Here is a 21,297-nt window from a genome sequence, read left to right as displayed (position 1 = left end):
ACTGAAAGGATAACTGCTTGGCACAAACAGGCTAAAGGTCAACCAGGGCCTCCTCACCAGTGTATGAAATGGTAATTTTTTGGTAACTAGTCTACAGCACATTTGTTCCTACCTATGCAGGCACTAAAGAGTTGATTCTGTTTCTGTTGTAAACAGTACATTATTCTAGAGGGAGCAGTATGCAGAACAGGGTTTCAGTACTAGTTTTCTGAACCTTTAAAATAGAAATAATAATGTCTGTTTTTTTCTTGCAGCTATTTTTGTCTTGAAGCTTGTTTTGTTTAGTTTTAGCTCTCCTTTGGTTTGTCCAGTTAATCTTTTGGTTATTGTTTGCTTAGAATATCTTTTTCTATCCTTTCACTTTCAACCTATTTCTATCTTGGGATCTAAAGTGAGTCTTTTATACATGACATGTAGTTGGATCATGTTGTTACTATTTTTAAAAAGTCCATAATGTCAAAGAAAACAAACAAACGACAGCAAAAAAGCTCATCATGTCAATCTCTGCCTTTTATTTGGAGAGTTTAGTCCATTTTCATTCATTGTAATTACTGATAGGGAACGGCTTACTTTTGCCATTTTGCTATTTATTTTGTGTATCTTCTGTATTTTTCGTTCCTTGTTTTTTCCGTTACTGCCTTATTTTGTGTTAGATAGGTATTTTCTAGTGTACCAGTTTGATTCATTCATTTATAAACTATAAATTTTAACTTATTTTCTTTGTGATTTTTCTGGGGGTTATAATTAACATCTTAATTTATGAATATCTGGTTTGATACCAATTTAGTTTCAATAGTATACAAAATCTTTGTTACTATATAAGTCCATTTGTCCTTTTTGTTGTCATAAATTATTTATACAATGTATGCTCGTCAACAGGGATACGTATTATTTTATGCTGTCTTTTAAATCATATAGGAAAAAGGAGGAGGTACGAATTAAAAATTCAATAATATTGACTTTTATATTTACCTAGGTAGTTATCCTTTAACAGTGTTCTTTATTTCTTTGTATGGATTTGAGTTACCATTTAGTGTTTTTTCTTTCCAGCCTGAGAGACTTGTTTTAGTGCTTCCTATAGGGCAGGTTTACTAATGACAGAGTCTCAGTTTTTGTTTATCTGGGGATATCTTAATTTCTTCTTCATTTTGGAGGATAGTTTTGCCAGATAATGAATTTTTGCTTAATGGGGTTTTCCTTTCAACATTTTACAAATTTAAATAAAAAATATTTAAAATAACATTTTAAATATGTTATCTCACTGTCTTCTGGCCTCCATGGTTTCTGATGAGAAATTTGCTGTTCATCTTATTGAGGATCCTTAATACACAATGAGTTGCTTCTCTCATTGGTTTCAAGAGTCTCAAGAGTCTGCTTTTCTTTTTTTAAGACAGAGTCTCACTCTGTTGCCCAGGCTGGAGTGCAGTGGCACAAGGATCTTGGCTCACTGCAACCTCTGCCTCCAAGGTTCAAGTGATTCTCCTGCCTTAGCTTCCCAAGTAGCTGGGATTATAGGCATGCGCCACCATGCCCGGCTAATTTTTGTATTTTTAGTAGAGATGGGGTTTCACCATGTTGGCCAGACTGATCTTGAACTCCTGACCTCAGGTGATCCTCCCGCCTCAGCTTCCCAAAGTGCTGGCATTACAGGCATGAGCCACTGCACCCGGCCTGTCTTGTATTTTGACAGTTTGATTATAATGTGCCTTGCTGTGGATGTTTGTGAGTTTATTCTACTTGGAGTTTGTTGAACTTCCTGGAAGTATGTATTCATATTCTTCATCAGATTTAGAAAGTTTTTGGTCATTACTTTTACAAATATTCTTCCAACTTCTTTCTCTTTCTCTCCTTTCCTTTTGGAACTACTATTATATAATGTATGTTATATATGTATTATGTCCCAGATATTAATCTTGTATTAACTTTTATAAATGCATCTCCCCATTTTGGTGTTTATTTTTTCACCTAATTCATGTTGCAAATTCTTATACGAAACTTAACTTTTCTTTTTTTTTTTTTTTTGAGACCTGGTTCTCTTACCCAGGCTGGAGTACAGTGGCATGGCACGATCTCAGCTCACTCAACCTCTGCCTCAGGGGCTCAAGTGATCCTCCCATCTTAGCCTCCTGAGTAGCTGGGACTACAGGTGTGCACCACCATGTCTGGCTAATTTTTGTATTGTTTGTAGAGATGAGGTTTCTCCATGTCGCCCAGGCTAGTCTCAAATTCCTGAGCTAAAAAAATCTGCCCACATTGGCCTCCCAAAGTGCTGGGATTATAGGTGTGAGCCACCCCTCCTGGCCAGGAGGTTAATATTTTATTGTAGTAAAATCAACCAGTCTTTTTCTTTGTGGCTTCTGAATTTGATATCTTGCTTAGAAGGGTCTTCATTACCTTAAAAGTATAAAAATATTATTCTGAATTCTCTTTAGATATGTAGTATTGATTTCTTAATTGAAATTTTTGTTGAGATAATTGCAGTTTCACATACAGTTATAAGAAATTATATATGTAAGTATATGTATGTGTGTGTGTATGTGTATTTATCTCTATATGTTTTTATTGCCTGCTCTACACTGATATAATTTATAAGAAATTATAGAGAGACTCCAAGTACCCTTTACTGAATTCCCCTCAGTAACATTTTGCAAAACAATGCTGTAATATCAAACCAAGATATTGACATTGATATAATTCACCTACATTATTCAGATTTCTACAGTTTTACTATAGGCATTTGTGTGTATACATTTAGTTCTGTACAATTTTATCTCATGTTGGTATGTGTATTCACCACCACAGTCAATATATTGAACTGTTTCATCACTATAATGATTGCTATGGTACCTTTTTATAATCACATCTACTTCCCTGCTTCCCCATCACTAATTCTGCCAACCACTGTCTCTATTGTTAAAGTTCTGTCATTACAAAATTGCTGTATAAATGAGGTCATATGTTGTAACCTTTTGGTATTGTTTTTTCTTTTTCTCAGCATAATTCTCTGGAGATCGTTTGTTGTTGTGAGCATAAATTGTTTATTACTTTTTTTGTTGAATAGTACTCCATGATATTGTTGTACCACAGTTTATTAACCATTTACCTGTTGAACACCTGGGCTGTTTCTTGTTTTGGGCTGTGGCATAATAATAAATTGCATTTGGTCTTTGACCCTGACTTCTGGCACATAATTCCTAAACTACCTGGAATTTCGTAAGTGAGAAGGCGATAAGTTTATGTTTTGTTATTCATAAGAAGCTCCTTTCAACCATACCTGAGTTATGCTAATGAGATAATTCTTGATGAGGCGCTAGATAGCTTTAGGAGAGGGACTAGTTGCCAGAAAGACCAAGCCTTGATTAGAGGGTTGAAACATTCAACTTCATCCCCTAACCTCCAGGATGGGGAGAGAGCCCCAATCACCAATGGCCAGTGATTTGATCAATTATACCCATGTAATTAAACTTCCTTAATAACTCCTAAACAATAAGGAGTTTCAGAGAGCTTCCAGGTTGGTGAACACATTGAGTTTCTGGGAAGGTGGCATGTCTGAAGGGGACATGGAAGCTCCTTGCATCCCACTCTTTCTCATAACCCTCCCTATGCACCTCTTCCATTTGGATGATCCTGAGTTATATCTTCAATAATAAATCAGTAAGTAAGCAAAGTGCTTAACTGAGTTCTATATTATTCTAGTAACTTATTGAACCTGGTAGGGAGGGGAGGCATCATGGCAACAATTGAATTTGCAGTTGGCTGGGCAAAAACGTGGGACATCTGGGCACCTAGTTTGTGACTGGTGCATAAAGTGGGTCAGTTTTATGGGACTGAGCCCTTAACCTCTGAAGTCTGATGCTAACTCCAGGAGATAGTGTGAGAATTAATTAGAATTGTGAGACATCAGTAGGTGTCAGAGAATTGGTGTTGGAAGAGATACTACATATTTTTTGTCAGGAGGAAAAAGAACCATTCATTGGCTATTATGAATAAAACTGCTGTGAACATTCCTGTACCGATTTAGATGTATATATATATATTTCAACACAAGTTAACATTTCTCTAGGGTAAATGCTCAGGAGTGCAGTTGGTTGGACTGTATGGTAAGTGTATGTTTGGTTTTTTTAGTAACTTCAAAATATTTTTGCAGGTGGCTGTACTGTTTTCTATTTCCATCAGTAAAGTATTAGTGATGTAGTTTCTCTGCATTCTCATAAGCATTTGGTGTTGTCACTAGTTTTTATTTCATCCATTCTGATGTATAGTGATTATTTATTATGATTAGATTTTCAGTTCATCTTTATTATTGTGTTCTACAGAATAACCAGTTTATTATTTGGACTATGTATGCAGAATTTACTGTTGCTACCTGTTCTTATTTTCCCTAAGGTAGCCTGTTGCCCTTCTAAAGATTGTCAGTACTTACAAACATTTCTTGTTAGACTGGGTGATAATATTAATGAATGTGTTTTTTGATACTATTTAATGAAATATGTCAACATTTGGAAAACTATACAACCCAGTGAATCAGTATTTTTTAAATGACCAATGCCTGATGTTACAAAATCATGTAAAATATTCATTTGAAGTATAACATAGACTAGTGGGTTTTAATGTAACAAGGTACAAAACATTTACTGATATGCTTTCAGATTTCACCTTGTAACTTTAAGAAAGTATCATTTGTCACATTCTAAAATTATACCAAAGGATATTTATATATAATTATCTGAAAAGTCTTTGAAAATACTTTTTATTTTTCCAGTTACATGTATTGTGAGGCTGAGTTTTCTTCATGTACTTTAACCAAAACTATGCAACTATGCATTGCCATAGGTTGAATGCAGAGACACCTACAGAATCCAGATGTCTTCTGTTAAGACAGACATTAAAGATACTTTCACAAATGTAAGACAAACTCTTTTAACTGTTTTTTATTTGTATAAAATATACTGCTTAACTTGTAGTGGGTTCATTGTTAATTTTAAATGAATTAATTATTTTCAAGGTTCTCAGTTTTAGTTTTTTTCCCCAACTTTCTTGAGGTATAATTTTAAAAAGTATATATTTAAGGTATAGAATGTGATGTTTTGATATATATACACGTTGTGAAATGATTACTAAAATTGTGCTAATTAACATATTCATCACCTCACATAAGTGCCTCTTTTTTTTTTTTTTTTTTTTTTTGTGAGAAAACTTAAGATCTGCCAGGTATGGTAGCTCATACCTGTAATCCCAACACCTTGGGAGGCTGAGGCAGGTGGATTGCTTGAGCCCAGGAGTTCCTGACCAACCTGGGCAACGTGGTGAAACCCCATCTTTACAACAAATATGAAAAAAATTAGCTGGGCATGGTGGCTCATGCCTGTTGTCCCAGCTACTTGAGAGGCTGACGTGGGAGAATCACCTGAGCCTGGGAGATTGAGGCTGCAGTGAATCGTGATTGCACCACTGCACTCCAGCCTGGGCAACAGAGTAAGACTCTGTCTCAAAAAAAAAAAAAAAAAAAAAAAAAAAAATCTAAGATCTACTGTCCTAGCAAATTTAAATTATACAATATAATCATATTATTAGCTATAGTTCCATGTTGTACATGTTCTTTTATAGTTCTCTGTGGTTCTTTTGTAGCTCTCTACATTTCTTTTGGACGATTATTTTGAAAGCTTTGTCAGACAGTTCGTAGATCTTCATTTCTTTACGGTTGGCTACTGGTGCTTTATTTTGTTCCTTGGGTGAGGGGATTATGGTTTTCCTGTTTATTTGTGATCCTTCTGGCTTTGGTTTGGTAGTTGTACATTTGAAGATGTAGGTACCTCTTCCAGTCTTTACAGGCTGGCTTTGGCAGGGAAAGCCCATCACCAGTCAGCCTACTCAGAGTCTCTGAACAGGCTGATTGGTCGAGTGCACAGGTTGGCTTTCTTCTGGAGTCCCTGGGTAGGCTGGCCTGGTCCCTGGGTCAGCAGGTAGGCATTCCAGGCACCTGAGTTTACAAGATCAGTCCTGTTGCCTGGGTGTGGGTGTGGGCCTGGATTCTGGGGTCATGGGGATCAGCCTGGTAAAAGGATCTATGGGTTGGGCCTGGCAATGGGGTCTGCAGGGGCAGGCCTGAAGCTTGGATCCACAATGACTAACTGGCAATGGGGCAGTCTTGGCGTCTCTTTCCATGGAGATGAGCCTGGTGCCTGGTACTGTGTGGCTGGACCTAGAACCTATTTCTGTGGGGACTTGCCTGGCAACAGGTTCTATCGGGCAGGCCTGAAGCCTGGGGTTTTGGGGGCCAGCCTGGCACTGGAGCTTGCCTTAAGCCTGGTCCTACAGGGGCAGGCCTGGAGGCTTAGGTCACTGGCTGTCTGTCCTTGTGTTGAACTTGGCCTGGAGCTTGGGTACATGGCAGCTGACCTGGCACCAAAATTCACTGGGGCAGGCCTGGGGCTGGGGTCCCCAGTGAAGTAGGGTACTCATATCATTCTCGTTTTCTTTCAGCAAGGTTCTCTCTTGTGAGCTTGGGGGAAGGAAATCATGGATAATGTGAAGCTGTCTTTCATACCCTCTTTAATGTATATTATTTCTGCATTCTACCCAGATGCTATAATCTCTCACCTGGATTCCTTAGTTCTTTTGAATATATTTTTGTACTTGGATGTTTGTTCAAACTGATGTTTCTGTGAAAGGATGCGTGTTGGAAACTCCTATTCTGCCATCTTGCTGACATCACTCCTCAGTTTTAATATATAATATAAAACATACAGATATATATATATATATATATATATATATATATATTTCATATAAGCAAAAACTCTTTAGGGTACTCAGTAATTTTTATTTTTCCTCTTTTCTTTCTTCTTTAGAGATATGGTCTCACTGTGTTGCCCAGGCTGGGCTTGAACTCCTGGCCTTAAGCAATCCTTCCACCTTGGCCTCACAAAATGTTGAGATTATAGATGTTAGCCACCACATCGAGCCTCTCAGTAATTTTTAGTAATGTAAAGTGGTTTTTTGTCCATAAATTTGGTGAAACTGCTTGTTTAGATAAAAAGAAACTGAAGAGACATGACAACAAAATGTAATTCATGATCTTAGACTGGATACTTTCCAGTAGGAAATGAAAATGCTCTAAAGAGTATTATTGGGATGATCTTCAAAATTGGAATTTGGACTGTGGATTAGATTATAATTGTATCAATGTAAATTTCTTGAATTTGATAATGGTACTATCATTATGTAAGAGAGGAGGTACATACTATAGTTTTACAGGCACGATATATGAAGCCTACTTACAAATGGTTTAGAAAAATAAACATACATATACATATATATGTAGGAAGAAAATGATAAAACAAATATGGCAAAAATTAGTGAACTCTGCATAAAGGCTATACAAGAGTTCTCTGTGCAATGTGAAATTATTTCAAAATAAAAATTACAATCATAAAGTAATATAATGAATATCTTAGAAGCAATGTTTACAAATTAATTGGCGAGTGTTTTATTGTGCTTGTGATGACTGAAATGTTTTCAGCAGTTGAAGACACTTCTGGTTATGTAATAACTTTGTAGTTGTCACCACTTTTCAGGGGATACTCTTTATGCTCTGCTGCCCCCTAGTGACTTTATGCTCATCAGCAGTTGTTTCTTCCAAGCGTAGTAAGTTGGAAATTGAGAGCACTATAATCATTAAAAAAAACTTAGTGTCAGGTGAAATAATTTTTCTGGGGGCGAGGGGGAAGACAGTACCATGAAGCCATATCTAATGTGCTCCTTTTTTTCTTTGAATTTTTAAAAAACTGCATTTTTGTCCTTGTGGTTCCTTTGTATTGGATCCTCAGTTCTCTCTCTCTCTCTCTCTCTCTCTCTCTCTCTCTCTCTCTCTCTCTCTCTCTCTCTCTCTCTCTCTCTCTTTCCTCTCTCTCTCTCTCTCTCTCTCTCTCTCTCTCTCTCTCTCTCTTCTCTCTCTCTCTCTCTCTCTCTCTCTGTAATATTTACTGGTTTCTCACCCAAGGGCAACAATGAAACTTAACTTGTGTACTCTTCTCTTATTCCTTCCTCTTAGCATTAAATATCAGGGAATAGTATTATCTTAGTGCTTTACTTTGTAGTCAAGCATACTTGATTTGGCCCATAATCTCTCATTTGTAATCCCCAAATCCTAAAGGCTCTAAAAACTATTTGGTGTCAAAACCTGCCTTAATTCATTTGGCAAGAAAACCTGATGTGAGCTGACAATATATTAATAATCTTTATATTTATCACTTTTGTGAATATTCCTATATTTTACTGCTGAAATATGAATGTGTTTGATTATGGAATGCTTCTTAAGATCTTACTGGGATGTTACATAATATGTGACAGATGAGCTGTATTTTTTTTAAATGTACGGAATTTGGTATTGTGAAACATTTTGCTACAAGGATTTTCGATTAGGGATTGTAGACCTGTAGTTGATTTGCCTAGCTTTGACTCACAGTAACTGGAATGAGACAGTTGACTAGCTTATTCTACTTTCTATCTTCTCTCTTTTTTTTCTTAGGTGTATAATTTTTATGTACTATTTTTATGTATCATACTTGATCACTTTTAATCTGACTTTGTTTTTGTCTTAGAGTTGCAGTTAAATATATTCAATCTTCATTGACATTCTTTTTTATTGAAGTTTTCCCTGTCATCTAGTTGGGTTTGAGTTCTTCCTCTAGTAGTTGCCTTAAGAAGGACTTATGTGAGCAACAATTTTTGAGTCATTGCGTATTTGAATTTTAGCTCTATAGACTTTATATTCAAAGGCTAGCTTGGTTGAAATTAAAATTCTTGGCTCATGTTTTGTTTCGTTGAGCATCTTGTCTTCTGGTGTTCAATGTTGCTGTGGAGAAGTCTGATACTTGCTGGTTTTTCTTTTTCCCTAAGTGCTTATTCTTTATTATTATTATGTTTGGCTGTCTATTGACTCTTCTTCTTCCTATTTTATTTTATTTCTGAGATGGAGTCTTGCTCTGTCGCCCAGGCTGGGGTGCAGTGGCGCAATCTTGGTTCACTGCAACCTCCACCTCCCGGGTTCAAGCAATTCTCCTGTCTCAACCTCTTGAGTAGCTGGGATTACAGGCACGTGTCACCACACTCCCCTAATTTTTGTATTTTTAGTAGAGACAGGGTTTTGTCATATTGGCCAGGCTGGTCTCGAACTCCTGACCTCAGGTGATCTGCCCGCCTTGGCATCCCAAAGTGTGGGATTACAGGTGTGAGCCACTGGGCCCGGACTTTCCTTTTTTAATCATTAGACATTACTCAAAGAATTTCAGCATGTATCCTTGACTCATTAAAGCATAATATAAATTAATATTTTTGTCACTTCCTTGACACTGCTAGGAATATGTAACAGTTTTTCATTGATCCTTTCCCATGTCTTATACTGTTGTCATGAATTTTGATTTTACATGTAATTTTGTTCCCACACAACATTATCCTTATTATTTCATAGAGTCATCATTCATACATGTTTACTCTTTTGTTTGATTCTTCATTTCCTCCTCCATCTCTGTGCTTCATTTTAAGGTCACTTTTCCTTTTATATGCAGAACTCCCTTTAGCATTTCTTTTAGTGAAGGACTCATTTATTTTGTTTGTATGAATGTCTGTATTTCACCTTATTTTAAAATTGTGGTAAAATATACATAACATATACTTCACCATTTTAACCATTTTTAAGTGTACAGTTCAGTGGCATTAAGTATATTCACATTTTTCTGTAACCAATACTGCCACCTATCTCCAGAACTTGTCTAATCCCAAGTAGCTGGTACTATAGGCACATGCCACTGTGCCTGGCTAATTTTTTTTTTTGTAGAGACAGGGTTTAGCTTTGTTGCCCAGGCTGGTCTTGAACTCCTGGCTTCAAGTAATATTCTTGCCTCAGCCTCCCAAGGTGCTGGGATTACAGGTGTGAACTACCATGACTGGCCAAGTATAGTTTTCTTTACATTTATCATGCTTTGGGTTTATAGGGCTTGAAACTATGGACTAATATCTTTCATAGGTTTTTAGAAATACTTGGCTATGATGTCTTTAAGTATTGCTTCTGCACAATTATACAATGATAAAATTTCTTTCAGGGGAGTTACAGATTTAAAAATATTTTCACAATATCAGTTAGACGTTACTTTAAAAAAAAAAAAAAAAAGCTTAGGCTGGGCACAGTGTCTCACGCTTGTAATCCCAGCACTTTGGGAGGCCGAGGCGGGCAGATCACTTGAGGTCTGGAGTTTGAGACTAGCCTGACCAACATGGAGAAACCCTGTCTCTACTGAAAATACAAAATTAGCCGAGCGTGATAGCGCATGCCTGTAATCCCAGATACTCCGGATGCTGAGGCAGGAGAATCGCTTGAACCCGGGAGGCAGAGATTGCAGTGAGCTGAGATCGCACCATTGCACTCCAGCCTGGGCAACAAGAACGAAATTCTGTCTCAAAAAAAAAAAAAAAAAAAAAAAAAAAAAGAAAAAAAAAAAAAGCTTGCGTTCTCCTAGGGGAATAGAATTGACTTTATTAGAGGCTGCATGATATGAAAATACCATTGTTCCAGTGGTGAATATTATTTATACTTGTATGTTCTTTAATTCATTCTTCAGTTTCAATTTCTCTCTCTCTCTCTCTCTTTCTTTTCTTTCTTTCTTTCTCACTCTGTCCCCCAGGCTGGAGTCTGGAGTACAGAGGCATGATCTCAGCTCACTGTAACCTCTGCCTCCCGCGTTCAAGTGATTCTCCTGCCTCAGCCTCCCAAGTAGCTGGGATTACAGGCCTGCGACACTGTGCCCAGCTAACTCTTATATTTTTAGTAGAGATGAGGTCTCGCCATTGTTGTCCAGGCTGGTCTTGGACTCCTGACCTCAGGCGATCTGCCTGCCTTGGCCTCCCAAAGTTCTGGAATTATAAGCGTGAGAGACTGCACTTGGCCTTTTTTTTTTTTTTTTTTTTTTTAAAAACAAGGCCTCTCTGTCTCCCAGGCTGGAGTGCAGTGGTCTGATCTCTGCTCACTGCAACCTCAGCCTCCTGAGTAGCTGGGACCATGGGTGCATGCCACCATGCCTGGCTAATTTTTCTGTAGAGATGGGGTTTTGCCATGTTTCCCGGGTTGGTCTCAAACTCCTAGTCTCAAGCAATCCGCCAGCCTAGGCCTCCCAAAGTGTTGGGATTGCAAGCGTGAGCTACTGTCCTTGGCTCAGTACCAATTTTTAATGTGGCTAATGTCAACAAACATAACACATATACAAAAGTTCTTGGGAAACCCAAGGGATATATATATATATTTGAGACGAAGTTTTGCTCTTGTTGGAGTGAAATGGCGTGATCTTGGTTCGCGGCAACCTCCGCCTCGCGGTTTCAAGCGATTCTCCTGCCTTAGCCTCCCCAGTTGCTAGAATTACAGGCGCCCGCCACTACACCCCGCTAATTTTTTGTATTTTTAGTAGAGACGGGGTTTCATCATGTTGCCCAGGCTTGTCTCGAACCCCTGACCTCAGGGGATCCATCCGCCTCAGCCTCCCAAAGTGCCGGCATTACAGGTGTGAGCCCCTGCACTCGACCAGGAAACCCAATACTTTTTGAGAACATAAAAATAGTGCCAGGCAAAAAGTTTTGAGAACTGCTGGCTGAAGGCTTTTGACGGTGTCCATGTTTCATTTTTCTTACATTCTTCTGTATTTTGCATCCTTTCCTTTCCTTGTTCTCTTTGTGCTTCAGTGTGGATATTTTTTCTTTTTCTTTTTTCCGAGACAGGGTCTCACTCTGTCACCCAAGCTGGAGGGCAGTGGTTATCTCGGCTCATTGCAACCTCCGCCTCCCGGTGTCAAGCGATTTTTGTGCCTCAGCCTCCCGAGTAGCTGGGATTACAGACGCTCACCACTGCGCCTGGCTAATTTTTACATTTTTGATAGAGACGGGGTTTCACCATGTTGGCCAGGTCTCCAACTCCTAACCTCACAATGATTCACCTGCCTCGTCCTTCCAAAGTGCTGGGATTACAGGCGTGAGCCACCATGCCCAACCTCAGTGTGGATTTTTTCAATTGACTTATTTGCTGGTAAACCATCTATGGAGTTCTGAATTTTAAAAACCCAGTTCTGAGTTTTCTCCAGTTTTATAATAAAAAAACAGATTGTAAGGCTGTAGTGAAATTCTCCATCTTTTCATCTGTTTTGTTCTTTTTTTCTTGTCATATTAATCATAGCCATTTTTAAAGTCATTTGATAAGTTCAATATTTAGATCATCTGTGAATCTCTTCTCTCGGCATGCCTGGTAATTTTGGACTGAATAGACATTAAAAAAATTGTGGAGGTTTTGGATGGTGTTTTCTTCCTTAAGTGAAGGTCCCTCCCCTCTACCCCCAGTTTCTGGTAAGGCAGATGGTATGGCAATATTTAATCCAGTCAACGACTGAGCGGGCTAAATCTAGGGTTCACCTTTAATTAGGGTGTGACTGTCTCTGGCTCTTTACTGCCTTATGCTGTAGTCCTCCAGACATTCCAAAGAGCCTGGAGTGATGATTAGGAGCCCTTCCCTTGGTAGATTCTTAATTCTTTTCTTTCCTTTATACCTCAAGACTAGCTAACATTCTGTTGGCTTCTCTGAGTCTTTTTGCTTATCTTAACCTCTCTCCTTGTGTAGCGTAAGAATTCAGCAAATGTGTTGAGAAAATAAGAGTATTACGTTCTCTTCCCATTTTTCCTCTTCAGGATTCTAACCTTGTATGCCTCTAATTTAAGGTACCAGGGTTCTCTAAAACTGTCAAAAGCTGATTTTCCTGCCTTTTGGTCTTGGCTTTCTGCTTGTTCCCTTTACTGGGAACTTCAGCCTCTTGAATGCAGATTTGGTATTTACCTTGAGGGAGAAAAAGTGACTGAAGAATATTAGCTGACCCATTCTTACTATTCCCCTCTTCTCCAGTGTTTTGTTCCCTTAATTTCTGGTTGCCGGAGCAGTTCTGTTTTTTGTTTTTGTTTTCATTTTTTTGAGATAGAATCTTGCTCTGTCACCCAGGCTTGAGTGCAATGGCACAGTCTCGGCTCACTGCAACTTCCACCTCCCGGGATCAAGCGATTCTCCCACCTCAGCCTCCCCAGTAGCTGCGATTACGGGCACCCGCCGTCATGCCTGGCTAAGTTTTGTATTTTAGTAGAGAGGGGGGTTTCACCATGTTAGCCAGGCTGGTCTTGAACTCCTGACCTCAGCTGATCCGCCCACCTCAGCCTCCCAAAGTGCTGGGATTATAGGCGTTAGCCACCGCGCCTGACTACCTGAGCAGTTCTGTTAGTCAGTCAGGAAAGAATATCATAAACAGGTATGCAGAAGACCTGGAGAGGCATTCGTTTATTTTTATTTTAAATTTTTTTGAGAGAGAGGGTGTTGCTCTGTTGCCCTGGCTGGAGTGTACTGGAGCTTACTATAGTCTTAAACTCTTAGTCTAAAGCTATCCTCCTGCCTCAGCCTTCCAAGTAGCTGGGACTACAGGTATGTGCCACCATGCCCAGCTAATTTTTTAAAAAGTTTTCTTCCTAAATGGAAGGGACCTTATCAAGTAAACAAAAAATTTATATATATATATATATATATTTGTAGTGATGAGGTCTCACCATGTTGCTCAGGCTGGTAATGAACTCTTGGGCTCAAGTAATCCTCCCACCTTGGCTTCCCAAAGCACTTGGATTATAGGTGTGAGCCACCATACCTGGCTGGGAGTATCACTTTAGATTGGAGCAGAAGAAAGGAGAATTTCAAGAAAGAGATTTACAAAGGGATTCCAGCCAGGAAGGAATGGCAATATTAGTAGACAATCTGGCTTAAAAGTGAAGAATATTTGTATAGTTAAAATAATGCAAATGTTATTTGTTTGCAAACGTTATTGGTTTGCAAACATAAAGTATGGGCCATCTATGAAAAACAATAAGGATTATAGAACAGAATATATATGTTTATCAACTTTATCAGTGTAAAATTCATTTCCACAGTTGGGGAAAGTAAGGAAAAGATGTAAATAGAAAGTAAGGGGGCCAGGCACTGTGGCTCACGCATGTCATCCCAGCACTTTGGGAGGCCGAGGAGGATTGGTTGAGCCCAGGAGTTTGAGACCAACCTGTGTAACATAGTGAGACCCCATCTCTACAAAAAATGAAAAAATTAGCTGGGTGTGGTGGCACATGCCTATAGTCTCAGCTGCTCTGCAGGCTGAGGTGGGAGGATTGCTTGAGCCTGGGAGGTCAGGGCTACAGTTAGCTATGATCACGCCACTGCACTCCAGCCTGGGCAACAGAGTGAGACTCTGTCTCAAAAAAAAAAAAAAAAAAAAAAAAAAAGAGAAAATAACGGGGAGGTAATGCTTCATTTTGCATAGTTGGGAATCAAGATAATCTGTTATTAGTAATACAAGAACCAAAAGCATAACTATATTATTTATATTACAAAAGCAATCTTTAGAAAAACGAAAAGGGGTATATAAGTATTAAGAGGAGAGGAAAAGGAATGATATGGTATGATGAGGTAATTTTTGATCAATTATAATAGGAAATAGACAATATCTAAATGGATAAAGGGAAAATGGCAGTATTATCATTTTAAGACAAGGGCTCACTCTGTTGCCCATGCTGGAGTGCAGTGGTACAGTCACAGCTTGCTGGAGCCTTGACCTCCTGGGCTCAAGCGATCCTCCTACCTCAGCCTCCCAAGTAGCTGGGACTATAGGCATGCCACCACACCTGGCTAATTTTTGTATTTTTTGTAGAGAAAAGGTTTCACCATGTTGCCCAGTTTGGTCTCAAAGTCCTGGGCTCAAGCAATCTGCCTGCCTTGGCTTCTCAAGCTGCTGGGTTTACAGGTGTGAGCCACTGTGCCCAGTCAATATTATATTATTTGAAGATATGGGCTTACTTCTCAAAAATTAAAAATAGAAACATTTATAAAAGTTCAAATTGGGCCAGGTGTGGTGGCTTATGGCTGTAATCCCAGCACTTTGGGAGGCTGAGGCAGGGCAGATTGTTTGAGGTAGGAGTTTGAGACCAACCTGGCCAACATGGTGAAACCGTATCTCCACCAAAAAATACAAAAATTACCTGGGCATGGTGGCATGCGCCTGTAGTCCCAGCTACTTGGGAGGCTGAGATAGGAGGATCACTTGAGTCTGGGAGGTGTGCAGTGAGCCAAGATTGTACCACTGCACTCTAGCCTGGGTGCCAGAGTAAGACCCTGTCAAAAAAAAAAAAAAAAAAAAAAAAAGAACACGTTCCAATTGACTGTCTCTGGAAAACAGGAATGGAAATTCAAGAAGCTCAAACAACTCCTTGAGCAGGATAAACATAAACAACAAAACAACACCAAGCTACTATACAAAGGAATGACAACAATTGCTCTAAATACAGGAAGGGGGAAATGGAAGTATACTCAATTAATTATAAAGAAAACAGGAAAAGAGGAAATAATTTATGTTAAGACAATTACCTATATGACTAGGTTTAACTCGGTTACCTTGCTGTTTGTTTTTTGTTTGTCTCATCTTTTTTTTTTCCCTTTATTTCTCATTTCATATTCTCCTTAACTGAATTAGAACAACTAAATATTTTTAAAGATTCCATTGTTAGGTATACCTTCTTAATGTTTTTTGTTTTGTTTGTTTTTAGTGGTTACTTTAGGGTTTACAGTATGCATCTTTAAGTTATCGCAATGTGTTTTCAAATGCTATTATACGTCTTTATGTATAACATACAATCCTTAAAACAGTATATTTTCATTTCACCCATTGATCTTTGAATTATCGTTAATTACATTTTACTTATACACATGTTTTGAATTCCATAGTTCATTATCATTATTTTTGCTTTGAACAATAAGCAATCTTTTTTATTTTTTAAAAGAAATTTTAAAATAATAAAAATATTTTATATGTTCCTATATATTTACCAGTTTATTTGCCCCTTATGCTTTTGTGAAGATCCAGATTTGGAACAGATTTTATATTATATTTGCCTGAGGAACTTACTTTAACAGTTTTTATAGTACAGGTCTGCTGACAACAAATTTTCTAAGATTTTGCTTTGTTGATAGATATGTTTGCTGGGTATAAAATTCTTGATTTACAATTTTTTTTTTCCTTTAGCACTTTACAGATATTTTTCCATTGTCTTCTTTGTTAATATAATTTGGATGAGAAGTCTGCAATCATTCTTTCTTTGTGTTTTTTGTGTTATTTTCTTCCCTCTGCTTTTGCTGTTAAGGTTTATTTTTCTCTATTAGTGTTTGTTAGCAATTCCAAGAAGCCTTTTCTGACTAATCCATTTCTGTACTGAACATTCCTTTATTTTTCATTGCTATATCACCTAAGTGTAACAGATTTAAATGTTGTATTACTTTATACACAGGTTTTTTCTTCTTTTCTTTCTTTTTTTTGAGACAGAGTCTCACTCTGTTTCTAGGCTGGAGTGCAGTGGCACCATCTCGGCTCACTGCACCTCTGCCTCCCCAGTTCAAGCAATTCTGCTGCCTCAGCCTCCCAAGTGGCTGGGACTACAGGCACATGCCACCACGCCCAGCTAATTTTTGTATTTTTTGTAAAGATAGGGTTTTACCGTGTTGGCTAGGATGGTGTTGATCTCTTGACCTTGTGATCTGCCTGCCTCAGCCTCCCAAAGTGCTGGGATTACAGGCATGAGCCACCATGCCTGGCCTTTTCTCTTTTTTTCAAATTTGAGATGAGCAGTATGTTGCGCAGGGTGATCTTGAACTCCTGGGCTCAAGAGAACCTCTGACCTCAGCCTTCTGAGTAGCTGGGATTACAGGCATGTGCTACCATCCTTAGCCACTGAACAGTTTTATAATTACTTTTCATTGTGGTTTCTTATTTGCTTACAATTGTAGTATGGGCACCCTCAAAGGAAGATACTCTTTTCTTTTTGTTTTTAGTAAGTTCTCAGTAAATAGATACTAAATGAGCCTATGGCAGGAAAATGCCCAAACCATATAACATAGCCAATGTTGTTAAATTTCTGAGAAAACAGTGTCCATTTAATTTGCTGAGGCCATTTATTTTATTATTTAATAGTCAAATCTCTCTTGCCCTTTAAAAGTCTACTTTAGTTTGGTTCATTTTGAGCATTAGAAAAAAAAGATGCTGCTACTTTCCCTCTTTAAATAAATAATCAAGTTACACTATAGATTGGAGAGCTAGAATGTGGTGGTGATATTTCATAACTTTGGGAGAGTGCCCTAAATATAACACTTCGGAGAAGTAATTTATTGGTAAGCAACTTTGTTTCTTCAATGATGATTGGGGTCATAGTAGATCATCACTTTGTTGAGTTTAGAGTTCACCTGTGTAGAATATCAGATTCTCTAAAGAAGTTACATAGCCCAAACAAGATTGATCTATTGATAATGGAAGAGTAATGAAAATGTATAGGAGGCCTCAGGTAGATATCTAATAAATTTTAATCATAAGTCTTTTTTTTTTTTTTTTTTTTTTGAGACAGAGTCTTGCTCTTCACCCAGGTTGCAGTGCAGTGGCACAATCTTGGCTTACTGCAACCTCCTCCTCCTGGGTTCAAGTGATTCTCCTGCCTCAGCCTCTTGAGTAGCTGGGATAATAGGTGCACACCACCATGCCCAGCTAATTTTTGTATTTTTAGTAGAGACGGGATTTCGCCGTGTTGGCCAGGCTGTTCCTGAACTCCTGACCTCAGGGGATTCACTCGTCTCAGCCTCCGAAAGGGTTGGGATTACAGGCGTGAGCCCCTCTGCCTGGCATCATATGTCATTTTTGAGAGAAGTGAAATTTGCTTTCCACCATTACCCACTGTAATTTCTTAATTCCTTGTATTGAACTAATGCAGTTTTAGTGGTCTCTGTTTTCAGAAAGATGTCTCTTAACATGTTAAGCTTTATCTTAAAATATTTGTATTGTTGGTTTAGTTTTTCCTCAACTTTAATGATTTTAATTTTGTTATCACTTGTGTTAAATTTTATTTTGATTGCTCTAGGACCATTTTTTCAAATAAATTCATGTAGATCAAGGTTGTTTCAGGTCTTTTTTTTTTTTTTTCTTTTTCAATGTTAACTTTGTCTACATGCTCATTTCAGGTCAGACATTTGATGAACATTATTATGTGTTTCAGGTTTTAGTCTTACCATTCATAGTATTAAAAATAAAATCAACTTAGTATTATTTATGTAGTTTAACATATAGTTGATTTCTTGATCTAAGTAGAAAGTAAAATTATTGAATAGAGTGAACACTAAGATGACTTCATGTAGAGACAGTTGAAAAAGTGAGGTCTTACTCTAAGTCTATGACTGTCACTAAACTAACACTGTCTTGAAACCTAGAAGGTTATGTATCAAAGCTTACTCTATGATATGCCAGGGCAGTCTGATGGGAGTATGATCCAGATCATTGGTTCTGGATGCTAACATTTAGAAATGATTTTTTTGGTGGAGCATCTATGACCTTGGAACTATGAATTATCTTAAAATTTCTTTTCAAGAGAAGAAGCATTTGAGAGGAAGGGTAAATAAAATATTTTGTTTATAATTTGCTATAACAATGATTTAATACAGTTTAATATTAAACAGCTCTGGAGACCTAAAATTTATCTCAGTTGGTTTTCACTGGTGTTTCTCTCTGACACATGGTGTGAATCAACTGTCCTTCCAACTTGAAAGAGCAGAGAGTTCACTGACGTAACTCCCTTGTTCTGGGAATTGTTTCCATTGTGCCTTCAAAAGGTAGGGACATGAAAAGCTTTGGCTTGTGGCAAATTCTCTCCAAGTTGGACACAGTTAGGGGGCCGAATATTGGCTTAAGGAAGTGAGGTTGGTGGCTTTTTCTATTTCCTGGACTTTTTCTAAAGAATCAATATTAACTTTTTCAAGTCTCTACTTGACGTTATGTGATTAACAGTCTTCGCTGTTAAAATTGGAAACCAGCAAATCTCCGTTTAAATGTTGGTGCATGCCAGGGTTCTTCGGTTCTTCTTTCTTAGATTCTAGAGTTTTTTGGGTTTCTGCCCTTACCCACAGTGGATTTTTTCTTTTGTGAAAATCTTTCTGTACCTACTTAACAAAGAGAAATATTGAAATGAAAAGTTGAAATGGCAAAGTCATTGTCCCAAAAGGTCCCACAAGACTGGAAACATGGATCATAGTTAATAGTAGTAAATTGTAGATTCAGAGTATCAACTACCTGCATATAGCAATATAGAAAAGCACATGGAAAAATTTTATTACTCTGAGTTCAATATACAGCACCATATGACTGTCAAAACTGCATACGCATTAGTATTAGGCTGTTAATGGGAGCTAAGTAACAAGGTTAAAGGAGATGGGCCTTATTTTTCTACTTTGACCATGCTTGATTTAAAAATTGTTAATATTTATAGAATGTTTTCTGTATGCCAGGCACTGTTTAGAATTCTAACATTATCTCATTTAATCTTCACACAGCAACTGTATGAAATGGTTCCTACCATTGTCTGCATTTTGCTGATGTGGAAACTGAAGTATACAGAGGTTTAATAAACTTGCCCAAGATCACACAACTATTAAGTGGCAGAACTAAGGCTCAAATCCTGAAAGTCTGTCTGTGAAGCCTGTGTTCTTGCCCACTGTGCTATACTGCCTTTGTTGTTACACTTAAAGAAAAGTGACTGCTGGAACATGTCCAGAGGGTAAAACTAGAATTGAAAGGCTGTTTATATGTAGAATAGTTGAATAATTTGAGATTGTTTAGTCTGGAGAAGGAAAAAAAGGGATCAAAGACTTGTTCTCTCTGGTCTTTTTAGGGCAAAAATAATTTAAATGGTGAAAATTATAGAAAGGTAAGTTTTAGTTTTGTATAAGAACTTTGCAACAGCTGTTGAAACGGGATTGGTTGCCTTGCAGTGAACTTCTTTTTACTAGAGATGTTCCAGCAGAACCTGGACTAGCATTTATGGACATAGCTGGAAAATCTGTTATGTCTGTGAAATTGGACTGGATCATCTCTGAGGTTCCTTTTTTCCCCATACACTTCAGTGTTAAAGAGAGTTTATTAAAATGGGCTAGTCTATACTGTCCTCAAACAAATGCTTCTAGAAAAAACACACGAAATTGTTTCCTAATGGAAACATGGCACCTATGATGTGAGAAGAGGGGGACCAAGTTTATTTTTGTCTAAAATTTTTTTTTGTAAATAGCTTTATGATGTTTGTAGGGAGTTTTGTTTGTTTGTTTTTTTTTTTTGCATATCTTGTTAGTGGACTAGGAAGCAAAAGAAAGTGGCTTACTTTTTCGGTTGACAAATCAAGTTATTTACTAATAGATCAGATGTTCCATCATAATAACCATTGAAGCTACTCTCTTCTTTCCCCTTCCCATTTGAGGGATAATAAAATAACATTAACTGATGGGTTCTGTAGTTGCAGTAGAAGGGATCTAGAAATCTGCTGCATCAATTCTTAAATTAAGAATTTCAGGATATCAAATGTATGTACACTTTTTTTTTTTTTTTTTTTTGAGACAGAGTCTCACTTACTCTGTCACCCAAGCTGGAGTGCAGTGGTGCAAACATGGCTCACAGCAGCCTTGACCTGCAAGGTTCAAGTGATCCTCCCTCCTCAGCCTCCTGAACAGCTGTACTACAGGCACACACCATGATGCTCAGCTCATTCTTACAATTTTTGTAGAGATTGGGATCTTGCCATGTTGCCTGGGCTGGTCACAAACTCCTTGGCTCAAGCAATCTTCCTGCCTCGGCCTCCCAAAGTGCTGGGATTACAAGCATGAGCTGCTGTGCCTGGCCCATATATATGTTTTAAAACCATTTTGATATCATGATTAATTACAAGAGGAAGTTAGAATATGGAAAAGATACTAAATTTTAAAAATTCTCACCAGTGGTCATTGCTTCTTGGGTTTGTGAGGGATTGATCCTGAGGAGTTTTCATTTCATTTGTCAACCTAAAAAAGGAACTCAGAGAGATAGGCTGTTTAGAACAAAAGAGTTTATTTGGTAATAGCAAAGGTTTGCAACCTAGGGTGTACATGCTATGAAAATCATAGGCCCACATAAGGAAAACTAGGACAAACTGGGAATTTTTAAAGACAAATAGAAATTTACACAAACTGCTTTGAAACAAAGCTCATTGATCTCAGGGACACATTGTAGGAGTTGGCACTAATTCATTTGGGGAGATAGCTGTTGCTGGGCAACTGTCCAGGTTTGAATATCTTATCTGAAATACTGTAGGCCAGAGGAAATTCCTGTGATAATCTCTGTTTGCTCTGTTTAC

The 21,297-nt window shown here is 37.9% G+C and overlaps 1 protein-coding gene and 1 non-coding gene across 2 annotated transcripts in view; one reads left to right on the top strand and one right to left on the bottom strand.

The window, feature by feature from the left end:
• EXOC6B (exocyst complex component 6B) overlaps nt 1-21,297 on the top strand; it is a 694,448-nt gene that overhangs the window by 52,594 nt on the left and 620,557 nt on the right. The gene's annotated exons all lie outside the window — the stretch shown is intronic.
• On the bottom strand, nt 18,073-18,137 carry LOC115894451. The gene has a single exon (XR_004054569.1). It is a non-coding gene; the product is annotated as a small nucleolar RNA SNORD78 (small nucleolar RNA).

The sequence above is a fragment of the Rhinopithecus roxellana genome, chromosome 17 (assembly GCF_007565055.1).
Source record: "Rhinopithecus roxellana isolate Shanxi Qingling chromosome 17, ASM756505v1, whole genome shotgun sequence".
In the NCBI taxonomy this organism is placed as follows: Eukaryota; Metazoa; Chordata; class Mammalia; order Primates; family Cercopithecidae; genus Rhinopithecus; species Rhinopithecus roxellana.
The sequence above is the reverse complement of the archived record's forward strand: the minus strand, read 5'-3'. Positions and strand labels throughout refer to the sequence as shown.